General features: G+C 50.2%; 1 protein-coding gene across 2 annotated transcripts in view; it reads right to left on the reverse strand.

Moving 5' to 3' along the window:
* Window positions 1–21,805, reverse strand: part of ripk2 (receptor-interacting serine-threonine kinase 2) — a 218,176-nt gene that overhangs the window by 71,882 nt on the left and 124,489 nt on the right. The gene's annotated exons all lie outside the window — the stretch shown is intronic.

Genomic DNA, 21,805 nt, shown 5'->3' on the forward strand with positions numbered 1-21,805 from the left:
GCCTCCAAAACACTCATGGCAACTCTCAGCCGGTGACAGTTCTGTTGAGGCCTACCGCAACCTGGGTGGAATTTTGTACACTGAGCCTTTAAAATATACTACAGTAAAATTCTGCTTCTAAGATCTCTGCAACACTATTGCAGTCATGATGAGCTTCACAGTGTATGTATGTAGACGCAAGAGGCACAGAATTCTCTAGGAATACCAATGCTAGAAGAGATAACAACTAGTAAAATTCCGAGACAAAAATACATTTTATTCGATAGTGCTGCGGGGAGGTAATGACACTGAATAAAATATTTATTATATTAATGCCTATTGTGTTTCTGTTCCAAAACCACTGATTTTATAAAAAAAGTGCCAAGAAGGAAGTGTGTCACACAATGCCAAAAGTTTTGTCATCTTAGTACAGTACTAAATGTAACTTCTTGATCTCTCATAGTTATTGATAAATAATATCAATATTCTGACAATCACAAAACCCTGTAACAGGCATTGCTCACCTTCACACTGTCGCCACTTTTAATTGGCTAAATATTAGTTTAGAAGATTAAATTTGAACTTTAAAACAAAATTCTGGACATGGTCCAGTCTGACCACACTGAGTAAGCAGTCAGCAGTTTTCTAACCGGTTGAATCTGCATTCACTCTCCCAGACAGATTACAACACTTGCCTTCTCACCCACATAATCACACATATGACAGCATACACATCTACATACTGTTGTCCCTATTTTCAAAACTATTTTCAGATTGACTTTTATTTGGGTTGTACTCACAAGGGGTAATTTTATAAATTTGCTCCCCGTGGTAGAGCCTCAACTATTTGGAAAATTGCGTGGAGTAAATACTCCAAGTCCCGTTCACCCATCACCCCTGTGCTCACTGACCTACATTGGCTCCTGGTTAAGCAACGCCTCAATTTTAAAATTCTCATCCTTGTTTTCAAATCCCTCCATGGCCTCGCCCCTTCCTATCTCCTTCAGCCCCACAACCCCCAGAGATGTCTGCGCTCCTCCAATTCTGCCCTCTTGAGCCTGATTATAATCGCTCAGCCTTTGGTGGCTGTGCCTTCTGTTGCCTAGGCCCTAAGCTCTGGAATTCCCTGCCTAAACCAGTCCGCCTTGCTACCTCTCTTTCCTCCTTTAAGACGCTCCTGTAAACTTACCTCTGACCAAGCTTTTGGTCACCTGCCCTAATTTTTCCTTTGGTGGATCGGTGGCAAATTTGTCTTAAAATACTCCTGTGCAGCACCTTGGGACGTTTTACTACGTTAAAGGCGCTATATAAATACACATTGTTGTTGTTGTTGTTGCGTGCCTGACATAAATGCCCAGCATGCACAGCTCCATTCATGAGTTTTGAGGTGCACAATATTACCAAAATATTTGTGAATGAAAATGGACACTGAATGCAATATTCCTTGTAAAGGATGTCTCACTGATCGTTATAAATGAATTTAATCACACAGATAAATATAGGTTACTGCTTTGAAAAGCTCCAATTGATCATTACAAATGAATTATCACAGCAAGCAGAGATCACTAAAACTGAGTTCCAGTATATTGACGCAATGCAGGCACGGCACCCAATACTCTCCCCTCCTTTCCTGAAGGCAACAACTCATGTTGAGATATTTTACCACAGGCATGGGCAGCCCTCCATATTTTAGCTAAGTGCTCCAAGACAGAGTGAGTAATTTAAACCTATCCCACCCAGTGGGAACAGAGCGGGCTCAGGTCGGACACCCGTTTTACACCTGGCCTGATTTTACGCTCCATTGACTTCAATAGGGCCAGAGTCAAACAGAAGCCTTTTTTACTGTAAATAGCTCACTGAAGAACTCTTTTGTGTTTGCCTTGTCCTCCAATAGCAGAAGAATAAAGGATGTATCAGACGGCACGACTAAAGCTACAAAATACAGGTTTATTAAAAGGAAAAAGTAAACTGTAGCAAAAAACAGACTTTACTTGATTACAGAACTTTTGATTGATACCTCCTTGGATATGTGAAGATAATAAAACGTAACAGTTTGCTAACTCTCTTCGTAAAACTAAACCTGGACCAGTGCCAGTTACATAATTTATATGTGAGGTTTTGCTCACCAACACAAAATCTCTAATCTTTGCCTCAATTGGCTCGGAAAGAATTGATGAACTGGGAGAAGACTGTCACATTTATACACTGAATTGGCAGCTCTTGGTTACAGAGCTACCAATCAAGTGGATTTCCAAGGATCAGGACCCTCTCGCCTCAGAAAACTGTCTTAAGTCTTTTATCCATCCCCCGGACAAAGCCAAGCTATGTTATCCTTGCTGGCAAGTACACTGATATGACAAACAATCAGAATTAATTTAGCTTCATCTAGGTAAGCAAAATTAAGTGATTTTGTCACTTATGTGAACTTAGCAAATAACCCTCAGTAAGTCATCAATTGGGATAGCAGTGATCGTTTGCTTTTGAAGTGACATCTTACAGAGCAGACAGCAGTGTGTATCCTCTAAATATGGAGGGAGAAAATCATCAGAAAGACACAGAACCGCTGCAGTCCGTGTGGTGAATGTACTCCCATGGTACTATTAGGGAGGGAGTCCAGGATTTTGGCCCAGCGACGATGAAGGAACGGCGATATACTTCCAAGTCAGGATAGTGTGTGACTTAGAGGGGAATTTGGAGGTGGTGGTGTTCCCATATGCCTGCTGCCCTTGTCCTTCTAGGTGGTAGAGGTCGCAGGTTTGGGAGGTCCTGTTGAAGAAGCCTTGGCGAGTTTTCGGGTGCAGAGTGGGTGCTGTGCTTAGAGAGTGCATCTAATCACATGGACGCAACTAAGATCCAAAATTGGTCCCATGACTATTTTAAATAGAATAGGTAGGCTGCCAATGCTAACTGCGTTGTTTCATGGCAACTCGCCTAATGGGGGAGATTCATATTCCACAATGCTGATTCCATTTAAAGGCAGCCTGCACCTCTTAAAGGGGAGGTGCACATTGGCTGCAGAGTACTGTGACTGACGATTGTCGATAATGCTAGGCACAGGAGAAGCTGCATGGCCACCCTGTTTTGCTGATGCTGCGTTGGAGGTATTGGTAGAGGAGGTTGACAGGAAACTTAAATTTTCATACTTAAAGAAGAAATATACGTGTGGGTTCACTTCTTTCCTTGGGCTCTGATTGTTTATGCTGATTTATGCCCATTTTATGTTTGGGCATACTCTAATGAGATTGGGACTATGCTTAGGTGTAACTTGATATTGGCAAAATTAATGCAACATTGGGTGCTTTCTTGGGTCCAACTTTCGAAAAGTCCAAGCCAATATAATAGGGGACAGGGTGCTAATATGTTTATTAGATGTTGTGGTACGTTAGAAATTCTTATAAAAAGTAATTATTGTGTTAATATAAAATAAAAAACACAGTTCAGAAATGACATATTCTGCCAGTGTCTTTATAGCAATTTGTACATATAATGGAGACTCAAAAAAGCCTGACCTCTCCAATTCACAGTGTTAGGGCGAAAAATTCAGGGGCTTTATGCCACTCATTACCATCAAAAAATGGTGAAAGAGCGGCAGCGGCTGCTGGTGGCGGGTCCCGTGGCATCCTCCATCTTGGCCCTCCCCTTAGCGCTGCTGGTAAGTATTAGTGTCCTGCAAAAAAAAAATGGCGGATTGGTGATGTCAGTCGGCATGCAACTCCAACTTAATGTCACCATGGCCAACTTTGACTGGTCATAACCACGCCAGGCAAACCCAGTGTGCAAAGAGACTGACAGTGTAGCTGTCAGCACCTCTTAAAGGGACACACACATCTTCCAGGTAAGTTTGCATTTAAACTCTTGGACTGGGATTTTTGACTTTATTGAAGTAGTGGCTTGCTGCAATAGATGTTAAAAGATGTTTAAGTGTGTAGGGAGTGCTGCTGGATGCTTGCATGCCTCAGAGGGTAAATGAAGGCCTTTGAGAAAACAGAAAATGCTGCAAATATTCAACAGGTCAGGCAACATCCATGGAGAGAGAAACAGAGTTCACATCTCAGATCGAGATGCAGCCTTATCTGCTAAGTAGTTCCAGAATTTTATGCTGGCATTTCAGATTTACAGCATCCGCTCGCAGAGGGAAGAGGAAGTCACAGAAGAGAAGGAAGCAGGCGGAAGGATGCAGCCCAGACAGCCTCTTTGTGGCCGTGATATCCGGGATGGAATCATTCACCTGCGGTACCAGTGACCACAACCCCAATTCCCCTTTCAACATTTGTCCCATACCTTACCTTCCCTCTATTACTGACCATCACAGCATCCGCTTGGCCACAATGCTGAAATAAAAGCCACCACAAAGCAAACCTTCCAATCCAACTTTTTACATCTATCCATCCAATATGACATCAATAAATCAACTCATCACCCTTATGCATTCTCTTAGTGACTGTCTTGTGTGTGCCTTTGCCTATCCTACTGATGTCACGCAGTGCTACCCCAGTGGCTGCAGCATGGCTGGTGAAAGGCTGCTGATTTTCAGTGGGGGACACTGCAAATGGCCTTGCTGGTCGACCTTGAGGAGCTGGTGGCTGGGAGTTTCAAATCAATCGTCTTCCTCTTGTATAATAGCAAAATACTGCAGATGCTGGAAATCTGAAATAACAACAGAAAATGCTGGAAATACTCAGCAGGCCAGGCAGCATCTGTGGAGAGAGAAACAGAGTTAACGTTTCAGGTCTGGGACCCTTCATCAGAACTGGAAAAAGCTGGAGATGTAACAGATATTAAGCAGGTGCAGAGACAGGGGTGGGGGGCGGTGGTTAGGAGGGGAGGAAGGAATTGAAAGAACATCCTGTACTTTTGTAAGAGGCAGGAAAGATAAAATGTTGCAAATGGGAGTGGCAAAAATCATACTGCATGAAAAATGGGGGCAGGGATAATTATCTGAAATTGTTGAACTCAATGTTGAGTCCGGCAGGCTGTAAAGTGCATAATCGAAAGATGAGCTGCTGTTCCTCGAGCTTACGTTGAGCTTCATTGGAACAATGTAATAGGCCGAGGACAGAGAGATCAGAGCGGGAGTGAAGCGGTGAATTAAAGTGACAGGCGACCGGAAGCTCAGGGTCACTTTTACGGACTGAACGGAGATGTTCCGCAAAGCAGTCGCCCAATCTGCGTTTGGTCTCCCCAATGTAGAGGAGACTTCATCGTAAGAAGCGAATATAGTATATTAAATTGCAAGAAGTACAAGTAAATCGCTGTTTCACCTGGAAGGGGTGTTTGGGGCCCTGGACAGTGGGAAGGGAGGAGGTAAAAGGGCATGTATTGCATCTCCTGCGCTTGCACGGGAAGGTGCTAGGTGAAGGAGAAGGGCTGTTGGGGGTGATTGAGGAGTGGACCAGGGTATCGCGGAGGGAGCGGTCCCTTCGGAATGCTGAAAGGGGAGGTGAGGGGAAGATGTGTTTGGTGGTGGGATCACGTTGGAGGTGGCGGAAATGGCGGAGGATGATCCGTTGAATGTGGAGGCTGGTGGAGTGAAAGGTGAGGACAAGGGGAACCCTATCGTGGTTCTGGGAGGGAGAGGAAGGGGTGAGAGCAGAAGTGCGGGAAATAGAACGGACACGGTCAATGGCCGTGTCAACCACAGTAGAGGGGAATCCTCGGTTGAGGAAAAAGGAAGACATGTCGGAAGCACTGGTATGGAAGGTGGCATCATCAGAACAGACGCGGCGGGGTGGAAGTGTAGTCCAGGTAGCTGTGGGAGTCAGTGGGCTTGTAGTGGATGTTTGTCGAAAGCCGATCGCCAGAAATGGAGATGGAGAAGTCAAGGAAGGGAAGGGAAGAGTCAGAGATGGACCATGTGAAGGTGAGGGAAGGGTGGAAATTGGAAGTAAAGTGAATGAACTTATCTAGTTCAGGGCGAGAGCAGGAAACAGCACCAATACAGTCATCAATGTACCGGAAAAAGAGTTGAGGTAGGGGACCTGAGTAGGACTGGAACAAAAAATGTTCCACATATCCCATGAACAGGCAGGCATAGCTAGGGCCCATGCGGGTTCCCATGGCAACACCTTTAATTTGAAAGAAGTGAGTGGAGTCAAAGGAGAAGTTGTTCAATGTGAGAACAAGTTCAGCAGGCGGAGGAGGGTGGTGGTGGATGGGGACTGGTTGGGCCTCTGTTCAAGGAAGAAACAGAGTGCCAGAAGGCCGTCCTGGTGGGGGATGGAGGTGTAGAGGGATTGGACATCCATAGTGAAAAGGAGACGGTTGGGGCCAGGATACTGGAATCTGTTCAAGTTAAAGTTAAAGTCTTCTTCTTGTTCTTCTTCACTCTTCTCTCTCTCTTCTTGGTCACCCACTGGCTGGGCAGGCTGCATTTCTTGGGTGTGTGAAATGAGGAAGGCACAAGGGTGGACTTGTGGTGAGGGGAGGGCAGGAAAGCATGAGGTGCATGCCAGAAGTAGGATAACGTATGAGGATACCAGCATCTTGTATCCTTTCAGCCTCACTGCTGGCCAAGGGTTCAGCCATGCCCCTGCCAAGAATGGCCTGCACCGTCTCCTCCAAGGGAGTGAGGTGAGGCTAGGAATGTGATGTGCCTCGTGATTGGTACAGATTGTTGGTAGGTGAGTGATTGGGGGTCGTGTATTGAGCAGTGTGTGATGCTAGTGGTGCAGTTGGTTGGAGACAGCTTTTGAAGAGGCATTCACCTTGACCGGTGGGCTGAGGTCATGAAGCTTTTTTGGGCACTGGAGCGAGGTGGTGGGGGCGACACTGCTGGCAGTGACGGCCTCGGTGATGTAGTCCCACATTGTTCTTTCTGGAGAGCCTCCTTGCCCCTGCGGGTAGAGGACCTCTCTTGCAGTGTTGACCCCCTGCACGAAGCTGGAGTGCTGCGTGCGAGACCTTGGGTGCCCCTTCCCTGGCTTGCTGAGTGATTTGTGTTTGTGCTAAAGCACTTTTCCAAATTTTGAGGTTTGGAAGGGAATTCAACTTTAAGTGCTGAAGAATCCCTTTAGGGACTTCTTTTTAATGGTAATTTTTTTATTGAAAGGCAGCAAGGGGTGAAAGCTGCATTTTGTCACTGCATTGTAATTTTTATTAGTTCTGAATACATTGTCCCTTTAATTCATAGCTCCTTTAATTGCCCACAATGCCTTGCATACTCCACAGCCTCGCTCCCACAGGCAGTAAGAAGCAGCAACGCCGACTGTGGACGGGAACTTCAGGTTGGAGGCCTCTATTAACTCCACCAGCAGGGCGTTGCATGGTAAGTTAGCGCTGCGGACCACATCGCCAACCCCCAGCGTGATTTTTCGATGGTAGTGTTGCGGCTATTCTCAGCAGCCGTTAACTCGAGTTGCCAGTGACACACCTGGTGTACACGAATTTTTGCCCCTTAGATTCTAAAATCCGTACTTGTTCTTCTGATTCCATAATTCAGAAAATGTCTTCAAAGATGGAAAATTACTGTTCAGTGACCTTTTAAATAAACTAGGAAACTGAGTCAGACTGCAAGTGCCACCGATATGTAGTTGCAAAATAATGGCACAACCAAAGAGAAAAGAGGTAACACTCCTTATTTTAAAACATTAATATTATTTCACAACTGCTCATGGCAGCATTGCTATATTTAGATTTGTACTGCAAGTAAAGATAAATTAAAAGATCCAACTTCTTTACTAAGGTGCTGTGCTATTAACTGCTGCCTCCCATATCATTTCATGGTAGTGTTCCCTTTATGACACAATCATTACATGTAGATCGTATTACTGCTTAGATTAGTGCTGTTAAGGTTAGCTGAATAATTATGAAATGCATCTGGCTCAAGGAGTTTATGACTAGTTAGCGGTGGTATTGATTTCCTGTGCATACTTGTAAAGTGAAGACATCAGCATCAGCACTGAGGCAGCCTAGAACAAAAAGGATAAAATACAACTATTTTTTGGGGCACTGTATTTCATCTTAATGATTGCTGTCCTGAAGGATAAACATTGTAGCTTTCAGTTTATATAAGCCACCAAGATTAGTGCATACATGCTATAGTGCAACAAAACCTGAATTTTTCTGAGCATTGCCATTTCTATTAATACATCACTGTAACTATTATGTCACTTTGCGTATTGGACATAAAAAGGCATAAGATCTGAATAACAACTATTAAATCTGTCCGTAAAACTTGGCTGAGATATTTTCCAGTTCCCACAACTTTACAACAAGTTCTGTTCAGTCACAAAAACTTTTTTATCTGGGTACTTCTACCCAGACTATGTGCTGCAAATTAGTTTTTTTTTAAAGCTAATGGAAGATTGAAAATTCTGAAGAAAGCTCCTGAAAGCCCCAATTAACCCAACACCCACAGCCTTTTGGGAGAGAAAGTTCAAAATTTCTACGATCCATTGTGCGAAAAAGTGCTTCCTGATTTCATTCCTAAATGGCTAGGCGCTGATTTTAAGATTATGTCCCCTATTTCTTGATTCTCCACCAGAGGAAATAGTTTCTCCATAACTACCCTATCTCAGTATAATTCAATGGAATGTAGACCAGGATACCATGCCAGAGCCTTTCTTCTACAATATTGTAGAGGCATGGCCAGATTCTCTTCAGGTCCACGACTGTAGCAGCACCACAAGTTCATAGAATCATACAGCATAGAAGGAGGCTATTTGGCCCATCGTGCCTGAGCACTTAAACCGGAGCTCTATGTTTATGCCAGGAACAAAAGAGTAAATACACCGCAGCATTCTGTATAGATCCAAAAATCCATTCAGAATACTAAAGGTTAATCTCTGAACATCACCAGTTGTGGAACCCCTCCTATTGTGAGGGTGCCGGTCAGTTCCTTCAGTAACCCCTAGATGGCACCTTCACTGGTTGGTTTCCCTTTGTTAATTGTTATTAGTTTCTCTCCTCTTTTGGTAGGGCCAAATAAATTGAACAAGTAAACTGTAACTAAACCTCTAAAAAATCTTTAAATAAACCTTAACAAATCAAATTAAAATTTGGTTGTCCAATCCAATTATGCACTCCAGTCCCCGTGGCGCCCACCGGTCACGGAAGTGCTCGAGCGCGCCGGCGGACACCGCGTGCTCCATCTCCAGGGCCACCCGGGCGTGAACATGGCCGCGGAAGAGAGAGAGGCAATCTGGCTGGATGACCCCCTCGACCGCCTGCTGCCTGGACCAATTGATGGCTTTTTTCGCCAGGCCCAGGAGCAGACCCACGAGGAGGTCCTCCAACCTGCCCGCTCCCCTCCGCACCGGGTGACTGTAGATCAAGAGTGTGGGACTGAAGTGCAACCAAAAATCGAGGAGCAGCCCCTTCAAATAATGGAAGAGAGGCTGCAACCTCTCACATTCAACATAAACATGAAAAACGGACTCCTCCAGACCGCAGAACAAACAGGCGGTCTGGGAGTCCGTGAACCTATTTAACAATATATTGCACGGGACTGCTCCATGCAACACCCTCCAGGCCAAGTCCACAATAGAACAAGGGAGGACTCCCGCATAGAGAGCCCTCCATTGGGGACCTCCGCCTCCGCCGGAAGGCAAAACGGCACGCCACGGCGTGTCCGGACGGCAGGCGAAGATGACAAAGTGGAAAGTGTGCAGGAGCAGCCCGTACAGGAAACCCCTCCGTGCGGAATGAAAAGGCACGGAGGGCATCTCCTCGAGACGGCTCAAGTTGTGAGGCGCCGGTTCCCGAGGGGGGTTTCGGGGCAGGGCGCCGATAAGGAATTCCGTCCGAACGGGGGAAAGCTCGGACGGGATCGCCCCACGCGCTTGAGCCGCCTCAATACACCTCGTTGCGCCGGGGTGCAGCGTCGCTTTCACCGACTCGATGGCATCGACCGCGAGCCGGATGTTGTCCCAAGACATGCGCCGCGCCAACTCCTCCGGCGACATCCAGCCCGCTCCTCCGCCATCGAGCAGGTCCCCGACTCTAGTCACCTTGCCAGGCACAGCCCTGCGTTCCGCCAGCCACCCGAACTCGCGGACGTGGAGGTGCGGATTCCTGAACAGTGGCTCCCGAAGGACAGCCGCCATTCCTGATGGGGGAGAGCTCCGCCTGGAGGCGACATAGTTCCAAACCCATAGCAGTTCCTGGTAGAAGACAGGCAGCTCCTGCAGGCTGACACGCCTGCCGCCCACTTCCAAAAACAGGAGCTGCATGTCGTAATTGAGGCCGTGCAGCTGGCGGAAAAAGTACGTCGCCAGCGCACACCATCTCGGAGGATTCTCGACGTACAGGTATCTCTGCAGCGTCCGAAGACGGAAAGTCGCAGCCTGGGTGCGGAGGCACACCAACGCCTGACCGCCCTCCCTAAGCGGGAGACTCAGAACCGCGGCAGAGACCCAGTGCTTCCTTTTGTCCCAGAAGAAGTCGACGAGCTTCTTCTGTATCTTGGCGACAAACGCAGGGGGAGGGATCAAAGTGACGAACCGGTACCACAACATGGCGGCCACCAGTTGGTTTATGACCATCGCTCGACCCCTGTAGGACAACACTCGGAGCAATCCTGTCCAGCGTCCTAAGCGAGTGGTGGCTTTGGCCTCCAACTCTTGCCAGTTCGCCGGCCAGGCGTCCTCGGCAGGGCTGAGTTAGACTCTCAAGTAGAGGAGGTGCGTGGTGCTCCAGGCGAAGGGCCTGAACTCCTCCGGCAGGGAGTCCACCTGCCATTGACCCACCAGGAGTCCAGAACATTTCTCCCAGTTGATCTTGGCGGAGGATGCGTCCGAGTAAATCTGCTGGCATTCCTGCATCCTCCGCAAGTCAGCGGGATCCGTGACCATGAGGAGCACGTCATCGGTGTAAGCCGAGAAGGACCACCTCCACGCCCGGCCCTTGCAGAGCCAGTCCCGTCAACCTCTTCCGCAAGAGGCGCAGGAAAGGCTCTACGCAAACGGCGTATAACTGGCCAGACATGGGGCATCCCTGACGCACCCCCCTCCCGAAGCGAAGGGGCGCCGTCAAGGACCCGTTAACTTTAATCAGACACTCTGCGGCAGCGTACAGAAGTCGGATCCGGGCGACAAAATGCGTCCCGAACCCGAATGCGCGCAGAGTCCCGAAGAGATACTCGTGATCCACCCTGTCGAACGCCTTCTCCTGATCCAGGGAAAGGAAGGCGACCGACAGACCAGCCCTCTGGGAATGGTGGACCAGGTCCCGGACCAGATGGATGTTATCGTGGATGGTCCGGCCCGGGACCGTGTAGGGCTGGTCGGGGTGGATCATGTGGGCCAGCACAGCGCCTAGGCGAGCAGACATAGCCCTGGCAAAAATTTTATAGTCCGTGCTGAGGAGGGAGACCTTAAGAACTGGCGCCCGGAGGCGGAGATCACCCTTCTTAGGCAGCAGGACAATAACCGCCCTGCGCCAAGAGAGGTGCATCTCCCCGGTCGCCAAACTTTCCCCCAGGGCCCGCGCGTAGTCGCCCCCCAAGACGTCCCAGAACGCCCTGTGGAACTCCACGGTCAGCCCGTCCAGCCCCGGGGACTTTCCCCTGGAGAGCTGGCGGTGGGCGCCGGTCAGCTCCTCCAGACTCAGAGGAGCGTCCAATTTTTCGGCGCCCTCCAGGCCGACCTTCGGCAGGTCCTCCCACAAAACTCTGCACGCAGCCTCGCTGGACGGATCCAGAGAGAACAGAGCCCCGTAATAGGCGCAGGCCTCCGCGCTGATTCCCTCCGGATCCGAGACCAGAGATCCGTCATCGGCCAGCAGCCCCAAGAGCTGCTTACGGACCCCCTGTCTTTTTTCCAGCGAGTAGAAGGGGGAGCCCCGGTCCAGGTCCCGCAGGAACTGGATCCGCGACCTCATGTACGCGCCTCGGGACCCGACGAGCTGCAGGTCCTTCAGCGCGCCCTTCTTCTCTTCGTACACCACCCGCAGGGTCGGGTCCTTGAAGACTTGACCGAGACGGGACTCCAGGTCGAGCACCTCCTTCTCCAACCGCCCGACCCGGGCCTCCCGTCTCTTGGTCGACCCCTTCGCGTACTCCTGACAGAAGAGACGGACGTGAGCCTTGCCCACATCCCACCATAGCCTCAAGGAGGGGAAGCCCCCCCGCTTCCTTCTCCAGTCGGCCCAGAACCGGCGAAACGAATCCTGGAACTGCGCATCCTCCAGCAGCAGGTTATTAAAATGCCAGTACGCGGACCCCCCCATGCGCGCAGCGGAACGAGCTCTGCCCACACCAGGTGGTGGTCCGTGCACGGCACCGGCCGCATGGAAGCTGCTGGAACGCAGGAGACGTACGCCCGGGAAATATAAAGGCGGTCGATTCTGGACCATCCTCCTCCAGACCTCACGCTAGTGAAGGCGCTGGAGTCGGGGTGGAGATGTCGCCAGACGTCCACCAAGTCGAAGGACCCAACCAGGTCCCTCACCTTCTCCATCGCCGCCGGGCATCGCTGGGGGGCCGAACGGTCCCTCGCCTCGAGGGTGCAGTTAAAATCCCCCCCGAGGGTGACGCACTCGCCCGCGTCGATGGAGCCCAGAAGAGCGGACACTTCTTCAAAGAAGCGCACTTGCTGCGCACCGGCCTGAGGGGCGTACACGTTCACTAGATGGAGCGGCACGCCCCCAGGTGCACAGTGACCTGGAGCAAGCGGCCCGGCACGAGCTCCTTGACCCCCAAGATCTCCGGCTGAAAATGCGGGGCCAGCAAGATAGCCACCCCGCTGGAAACGCTGGAGAGGTGACTCATGCTGACCCCTCCTTGCCACTCCAGGAGCCACGTGGCCTCGTCTCCCGGAACGGTGTGGGTTTCTTGCAGGAAGCACACCGCATACTTTACACCTGAACCAGAGGGGAACCAATATCCTTGCGGGGAGGTTTGCTAGCACTGCTGGGGGGGGTTTAAACTAACTTGGCAGGGGGATGGGGTACAGAGTGGAGCTATAGTAGGGGGTGATTTACAGCCAAATACAGAGGGAAAAACAAGTCAGCTGGGAAGGCAAAGCAAATATGTGAAGGCAAAAGAGAATATGGCAGGGCTGGAAGGCATTTATTTTAATGCAAGGAGTCTTGCAAATAAGGTGGATGAACTGAAGTTGTTGTTGAACACATGGGAGTACGATATTGTTGCTATCACGGAGACATGGTTGAGGGAGGGTCAGGACTGGCAGCTCAATATTCCGGGGTATAGAATCTTCAGGCGAGACAGAGGGGGGTGTAAAAGGGGAGGGGGTGTTGCAATATTAATTAAGGAGTCAATTACTGCTGTAAGGAGGGATGATATATTAGCGGGTTCCTCTAATGAGGCCATATGGGTAGAACTTAAAAACAAAAAGGGGGCAAGCACTTTGCTGGGAGTGTACTATAGGCCCCCAAACAGTCAGGGGGAGATAGAGGAACAGATATGTAGGCAAATCTCAGAAAAGTGCGAAAATAATAGGGTAATAATAGTGGGGGATTTCAACTTCCCCAATATAAATTGGGATAGTCAGAGTGTGAAAGGCTTAGAGGGTGCAGAATTCTTAAAGTGCATCCAGGAGAGCTTTTTGAGCCAACATGTAGAAAGTCCTACAAGAGAGGGGGCGGTACTGGACCTAATTCTGGGGAATGTAGCCGGGCAAGTGGTGGAAGTGTCAGTAGGAGAGCATTTTGGCGACAGTGACCACAATTCGGTGAGATTTAAGGTGGTCATGGAAAAAGACAAAGACGGCCCGGAAATAAGGGTTCTAAATTGGGGGAAGGCCGATTTTAATATGATAAGGCAGGATCTGGCCAAATTGGACTGGGAGCAGCTACTTATAGGAAAATCCGCATCAAAACAGTGGGAGACTTTCAGAAGGGAAATAGAGAGAGTACAACGCCAACATGTTCCTGTAAAGGTCAAGGGTGGGACCAACAAGCAAAGGGAACCTTGGATGACAAGGGATATACAAAAATGCATTAGAAATAAAAGGGGGGCTTTTGGCAGTTACAAAAGACTAAAGACGGAAGAAGCCCTAGAGGAGTATAAAAAATGCAGGGGCATACTTAAAAAAGAAATTAGGAGGGCGAGGAGGGGCCATGAAATAACACTGGCGAGCAAAATAAAGGAAAATCCTAAGATGTTTTATAAGTATATTAAGGGCAAGAGGATAACCAGGGAAAGGGTAGGGCCCATTAGGGACCAAAGTGGCAATCTGTGTGTAGAGCCAGATGATGTAGGCGGGGTTTTAAATGAATTTTTTGCATCTGTGTTCACTATGGAGAAAGACGATGCAGACATAGAAATCGGGCAAGGGGGCTGTGACATACTTGAACATATTAGCATCGAGAGGGAGGAGGTGCTAGCGGTTTTAGCAGGCCAAAAAGTGGATAAATCCCCAGGCCCAGACGAGATGTATCCCAGGCTGCTGTGGGAGGCAAAGGAGGAGATTGCAGGGGCTCTGACACAAATTTTCAGAACCTCTCTGGCCACAGGGGATGTACCAGAGGACTGGAGAACAGCTAACGTAGTACCATTATTCAAGAAGGGTAGCAGGGATAAACCAGGGAATTACAGGCCAGTGAGCCTAACATCTGTGGTAGGGAAATTATTGGAAAAAATTCTGAGGGACAAAATTAGTCTCCACTTGGAGAGGCAAGGATTAATCGGGGATAGTCAGCATGGCTTTGTCAAGGGTAAATCATGTCTGACAAATCTGATTGAATTTTTCGAGGGGGTGACTAGGGGGGTGGATGAGGGAAATGCTGTGGATGTGGTTTACATGGACTTCAGTAAAGCTTTTGACAAAGTCCCGCATAGGAGACTGGTCAAGAAGGTAAGAGCCCATGGGATCCAGGGTGCCTTGGCGCGTTGGATCCTAAACTGGCTGAGTGGCAGGAGGCAGAGGGTGATGGTCGAAGGTTGCTTTTGTGACTGGAAGCCTGTGTCCAGTGGGGTACCTCAGGGATCGGTGCTGGGTCCCTTGTTGTTTGTGATCTACATAAATGATTTGGATGAGAATGTAAAAGGTATGATCAGTAAGTTCGCAGATGACACGAAAATTGGTGGGGTGGTAAATTGTGAGGAGGAAAGCCTCAGGCTACAGGACGATATAAACGGGTTGGTCAGATGGGCGGAAAAGTGGCAAATGGAATTTAACCCTGAAAAGTGCGAGGTGATGCATTTTGGACGGACAAATAAGGCAAGGGAATACACAATGAGTGGTAGGACCCTAGGAAGTACAGAGTGTCAGAGGGACCTTGGTGTACATGTACATAGATCCCTGAAGGCAGCGGAACAGGTAGATAAGGTGGTTAAAAAGGCATATGGGATACTTGCCTTCATTAGCCGAGGCATAGAATATAAGAGCAGGGAGGTTATGATGGAACTGTACAAAACGCTGGTGAGGCCACAGCTGGAGTACTGTGTGCAGTTCTGGTCGCCTCACTATAGGAAGGATGTGATTGCTTTGGAGAGGGTGCAGAGAAGATTCACCAGGATGTTACCTGGGATGGAGCGCCTCAGCTATGAAGAGAGGCTGGACAGGCTGGGGTTGTTTTCCTTGGAGCAAAGAAGGCTGAGGGGGGACCTGATTGAGGTGTACAAAATGATGAGGGGCATAGATAGGGTAGACAAAGAGGAACTTTTCCCCTTAGTAGGGGGGTCAATAACAAGGGGGCATAGATTCAGGGTAAGGGGCAGGAGATTTAGAGGGGATTTGTGGAGGAACTTTTTCACCCAGAGGGTGGTTGGAATGTGGAACTCAATGCCTGAAAGGGTGGTAGAGGCAGGAACCCTCACAACATTCAAGAAGCATTTGGATGAGCACTTGAAATGCCATTGCATACAAGGCTATGGACCAAATGCTGGAAAATGGGATTAGACTGGACAGGGATGGATGGGCGGCGCAGACACGATGGGCCGAAGGGCCTCTTTCTGTGCTGTAAAACTCTATGACTCTATGACTCTATGACTTCCTGTCCCGAAGGACCGAAAGGTTATTAAATCTGCAGCGAGCCTCCCTGCTGCCGTTGATGTTGAGGCTGGCTATGGTTATCTTCATCTCAGAAGCATAGTGCAACCTCTACCTACAACTAACGGGGGGAGGGAGCGCAGCCGCTAGTCAACCGCCACTCCCTCAGGAGCCCAGTGAGGAACGACCTGAGCTGACGCAGCTCGAGCGGGCTCACGTCTGCGTCCGCGCCCACGACCTTGATGGCGGCGTGGACCGACCCGATGAGCAGCGCCAGCTCCGACCCCCTGGCGAGGGCCAGCTGGGTCTTATTCTGATGACCGTGGCGCACGGCCACAAAATCCCGGAGTTCCCTGACGGGAATGATGGGGGACTCGGCGAGGGGCACGAGGTCATCCATCGCCCCGTCGGCGATGGAATCCAACTCGTCCTCCATGCCCATCACCGAGTCCCCATCCTCCTCCGGGGGGTCGTCGCCGGCGGCCGACCCGTCCGTCGCGCAGTGCGCAGCGAACGGTTCGGCCGCAACAGCCGGCCCCGCCTCTGCCTGGACCCCACCCCCTGGATCGGTGGCAGAGGAATCCTCCCTGGGCTCCTCTGGGGGCGCCGGGTCAGAAGACGGCGGCGGTTCGAAGCCCCCCTCCGCCTCAGACGCCTCAGACGCTGGAGGAATCGGGGAAAAAACAAAACCCAACTCCTCCAAGACGTCCGGCGCCGGAGACACAGTCAGAGAGCCCTCCTCTTCCCTGCCACCGGCCTCCGACCCAGCAGATGGGGTGACCTCGGCTAAAACCTCGACCAGGTCGAGCAGCCCCTGGGAAATGTCTGGGTCGCTTTGGGCGAGCTCACTTTCATCAAACTCGCCCGACCCAGACCCCAGGCCGCCCGACCCGTCGAGGGGTAACGGCACCGAGAAATAATCTACTTCTGCCGCGGGTTGTTCCGCGACCCCCCCCACGGTCAGGGCCTCGTCCCCATCCCCGGGAGGCGCGTGCTGGACAGACACATCTGCCTCAGCCTCCCAAGGGACAGGTGACCCCTGCCGAACGCCGGAGATGGTGACAGCGGGGGGGGGGGCGACTCCCCCTGTTCGGAGGGACCTCCCTCCTCCCGGTCCTCCTCCTCATCCAGGGGGTCGCGCCTTCTTTTTAACGCGGAGGGAGCGAGGGAGACCTCCATGCCTGTAGAGGCCCCTCCTCTGCTCCCTCCGGCGGGGCAGGTTCGTCAGGTCCCTCGGGCCCAAGCCCGGCCACAGGTATTAACGTTTCCGCCTCGGCGACGGCGGCCACAGGCTCGGGCACGAGGCCCCTCCCACCCTCGCCTGCCCCGACCAACTCCGCAATGAGCGTGGGTGTCAGGGGCTCTAAGTCCAGGGGCTCGCCCTCCACGCGGGGACCCACCCAGAGATGTTTGGATTTGCACCGCGCCTTCTTTCCGCCCAGACGCACTCCCTCCCCCCCGCCGGAGGCCTTGATGGCATCGGCCTCCGACGACGACCGCGCATCAGTTGTTTGGGGGGCGCGGCCAGACCCGGGGAGAGGAGCGGTGGCGGCGCCAGCCTCGGCCACGCCAGACGATCTGGCGGCCTTGAAGGCGGGGCAGTTCTTTCTAATGTGCCCCACCTCCTTGCAGGCATGGCACCGCACACCGTCCGACGTCCAAAAGGCGCGGTAAGCGGTCCCCTCATGGAGGATGACAAATGCCCCGTCGGTGTCCTCCTCCCGCGCCAGCTGGATGTAGACCTGGCGCCGGAAGGAGAAAACGTGCCGAAGGCTGGCTTCCCGGCAGCTGAGCGGGATAGGCGCAATCCCCGACCTCACCTCCCCAAGTTGGCACAGGTGGGGGAGGAGGAGCTCGCCAGAAATGTAGGGCGGGACGTTGGAGATCATGATCCTCCGCGCCGTGGCCTCAAGAGGATCCACCGGCAGGAAGGTCCCGCCCACGGCGAGCCCCTTGGCGATGGCCAGGGACACCGCCCGCTCCGACCCCAGGAAGAACACAGCCTTCCCGTACATTTTTGAGGCGGCGAGGATGGGTGAATGGCCAACAACCCCAGCCATGGCCTTAACACACGCCTCAATTGTCATGTTGGGGTGGGTGTAGCTCTTCACCCCAAGCTTTTTGGTAATAAGTTTAAAAGGTGACGGGGCAGCAGAAGAAACGGGAGCGGCTGTGGCTGTGGCTGCCACTCTCGCGTACGACCTGGCTGACCCCGCCACCGGCGAAGATGTACTCGCCATTATCGGGTGGTTCTTTTTTTTAAAAAAGAAATAGCTACACTCGCTCCAAGTCACAGGCCTGAAGGTGTTAAAAGGCCTCCGGAAAATTAAAGTCTTGCCTTGAGCAGAGGGAGCTGTTAAACTAAAGGCCCGCCTCTCCCCTTGTTAATTGGAATTGGGAGAGGGGCCTTCACCCCTCTGCTCAAGTGGCAATTATTAAAACGTTTTGAAACAGAGGTGCCTCCTGAGAGACAGGGAGAGAGACAGAGGGAGGGAGGGGGGTGGGAAGGAGGGAGGCCGCAAAGGCAGGGGCGCCACTCAGGATGGCAGGTGGGTGGGTGTCGGCAGGGGGTGCACTCCCCGATGGAAAAATAAAGTCTCTGTGGGTGGTCTTCAGGCAGGGGGAGAAGATGTCTTCGCCTGGGAAAGCTGGAGAAAAGCCCAGGCTCAGCCCCACACCAGGTCTTCGCGATGTACTGAAAAGGCTTCACCTGGGCAGCTCCAGCTAACCCAGGCCAGGCAATGGAAGGGGCTTTTGACACCCCTTGGTCTTCCGGCCCAGTCTTCTTTCCTCCCCCTACCCACAATACAAAGTCTTTGGGGAATGCACCGAATGACACCCCCCTGCAGAAGTTCAAATAGAAAAGAAGTTGCTCCTACCCTCCTTCCAAGCAGTTGATGTTGAATGCCGCTCGTCTCCCCTCTCTCCCTCCCCTGGAATGGAGGCCAATCTGGGGAGGCAGTGATGGAAAGGCCTCTCCTGTTGTAAATGCTGGCCTCCTTTTTCCTCTCCTCCTCTCTCTCCAGGCACCTCGGTAGGTGAAGTTGCTAGATGGTTGAAGGTAGTGGTGGCCTGGGGTCTCTCCTTCCCCTCCACTCCCTGGTCAAGGCGACCACCACTTTCCACACTGCTGCTGCACAACCAGCTCCACAGAGAGCAAGGTCTGGAATGAGTGTGAGGGTGCCGATCAGTTCCTTCAGTAACCCCTAGATGGCACCTTCACTGGTTGGTTTCCCTTTGTTAATTGTTATTAGTTTCTCTTGTGTTTATTATTTAACTGCCTTTTATCTGTTTTATTGTTTTCACCTGTTTTTGCTTGTATTTAAGTTCTGTGGTTTCTTCCCTCGGGGCTCAGTCCTGACAAGGGAGTTAGTCTTGACAAGGTGCTCTGTCTCGACAAGCCTGTTGCCCTGTGGTAGCTTGCCTTGACAAGCCGGTTGCCTAGGGATAGCTTGTCTTGGGCTATGTCTTGACAAGCCGTTTGCCTTAGTGGTTGCTTGTCTTGAGCTCCTATGTCTATAACTGTTTATCTGTGTTATGTTTCTGCTTGTATTTAAGTTCTGTGGTTCTTCCCTTTGTTTTCGGTCTTGACAACGTGCTGACAAGTTGCTCAGTCTTGATAAGGTGCTCAGTTTGGACAAGCTGGTTGCCCTGTGGTAGCTTGTCTTGAGCTCAGTCTTGACAAGCCGGTTGCCTCACGGTAGCTTGTCTTGAGTTCCTATCTTGACAAGCCGGTTGCCCTGTGGTAGCTTGTCTTGAGCTCAGTTTTGACAAGCCGGTTGCCTCATGGTAGCTTGTCTTGAGTTCCTATCTTGACTAGCCGTTTGCCTATGTGGTAGCTTGTCTTGAGCTCCTATGTTTGTATTGTTTACCTGTGTGATTCTAGTAAAGTACCTTTTATTTAAGACTGCATAATTGTTCCTCGCCTCGTCTGTCTGCACTTGGGTCCAGAACCAACCTCGCCTGGACAGCACGGCCCCGTGTCTACACGGCCCCGTGACAGCCACCCTGACACCTATGCCAATTTTCCTGTCTGGAATTCTTCCTTATTTGAAGAAATTCAAATGCTGTTAGCCATCACTTGCTGAACTAGGGTCATTGAGGCATACGTTAGACATTGGGAAAGTTTGGGAATTTCTTAAAGTTGATATAATAATCTTTATGCAGAGAAATTATACATAATACAGCTTGACACCGAGATTCCTATCACCACACTCCCACAGTAAGTCCAGTTGGAGTATGGCAGAGGGCCCAGGAATTGCATGGGGATTCAGAAATGCTGGCTTCCTTCTCTACTTTTTACGAATCCAACCTTCTCATCTAGTTTCTACGATACCTTATTTGAGGCAGAATCACTTTCTGCCCCAAATAAAGTTGTCTCTTCAGAAAGGGCATAGCCAGGCCTGGGGACTCCAAAGGCCAGGAATTTCATTGTCTTTACTCTGGTGAAACTGAAACTGCAATGGCCAGCACATCTAGTTGAAAGAGGTGCCCTGCCTTTTGTTTCTCACCAAGCTTATTGAAGCCAGAAGAGATAGTCCATTCCACTTTGAAACTCATCAGGCAGCGCATTAATGTGAGATGGCTGACTGGCCTTAGGACCTCTGGCATTGGGAGCTCCACTACAGATATCCATGGAGTCTCCACACATTCCATGGTGAACTGCTGTGCTGCAAAGCCATCATGCAAGGCTGCCCACATGTGGCTAGTGGAGTCCTCTACCTAAGTTGTCATCTCTTGCATGTTACTGGAAAAGGTCCTCAATGATTCCATCAACACAGAAAGCTCAGAGAGAATACTTCTTTTAAAATCATAGGAACATAGGAACAGGAGTAGGTCATTCAGCCCCTCGAGCCTGTTCCACCATTCAGTGAGATTATGGCTGATCTGCGACCTAACTCCATATACCCGCCTTTGGCCCATATCCCTTAATACCTTTGGTTAACAAAAAGCTATCAATCTCAGATTTAAAGTTAACAATTGATCTAGCATCAATTGCCATTTGCAGAAGAGAGTTACAAACTTCTACCACCCTTTATGCGTAGCAGTGTTTCCTAATTTCACTCCTGAAAGGTCTGGCTCTAATTGTTAGACTATGCCCCCTAGTCCTAGAATCCCCAACCAGTGAAAATAGTTTCTCTCTATCTACCCTATCTGTTCCCCTTAATATCCTGAAAACATCGATCAGATCACCTCTTAACCTTCTAAATTCTAGGGAAAACAACCCTAATTTGTGCAATCTCTCCTCGTAACTTAACCCTTGAAGTCCGGGTATCATTCTGGTAAACCTACGCTGCACTCCCTCCAAGGCCAAGGTGTGGTGCCCAGAACTGCTCACTGTACTCCACGTGTAGTCTAACCAGGATTTTGTACAGCTGCAGCATAACTCCTACCCCCTTGTATTCTAGTCCTCTAGATATAAGGCCAGCATTCCATTAGCCTTTTTGATTATTTTCTGTACCTGTTCATGACATTTTAATGATAAATGTACCTGAAACCCCAAGTCTCTTTGGACATCCACTGTTTTTAGCTTTTCACCATTTAGAAAGTACCTGTTCTATCCTTTTTAGGTCCAAAGTGGATGGCCTTACATTTGCTTACGTACATTGAAATCCATTAGCCAAAGTTTTGACAATTCACTCAATCTAACGATATCCCTTTGTAATTCTATGCTTTCATCTACATTGCCTACAATGCCGCCTATCTTTGTGTCATCAGCAAATTTGGATAAATGACTTTCTATGCCATCATCTAAGTCGTTAATAAATATTGTGAATAGTTGAGGCCCCAAACCATAGTCACATCCTGCCAATTTGAGAACCTACCCATTATCCCTACTGCCTGTCTCCTGCTGCTCAGCCAATTTCCTAACCAGGTCAAAAATTGTCAAAAAAAGGTCAAAAATGGGCTTCTACCTTAGATAACAGTATCTTATG

This window comes from Somniosus microcephalus, chromosome 7, assembly GCF_052327205.1.
Source record: "Somniosus microcephalus isolate GS21.2 chromosome 7, FLI_Smic_1.0, whole genome shotgun sequence".
Taxonomy (NCBI): Eukaryota; Metazoa; Chordata; class Chondrichthyes; order Squaliformes; family Somniosidae; genus Somniosus; species Somniosus microcephalus.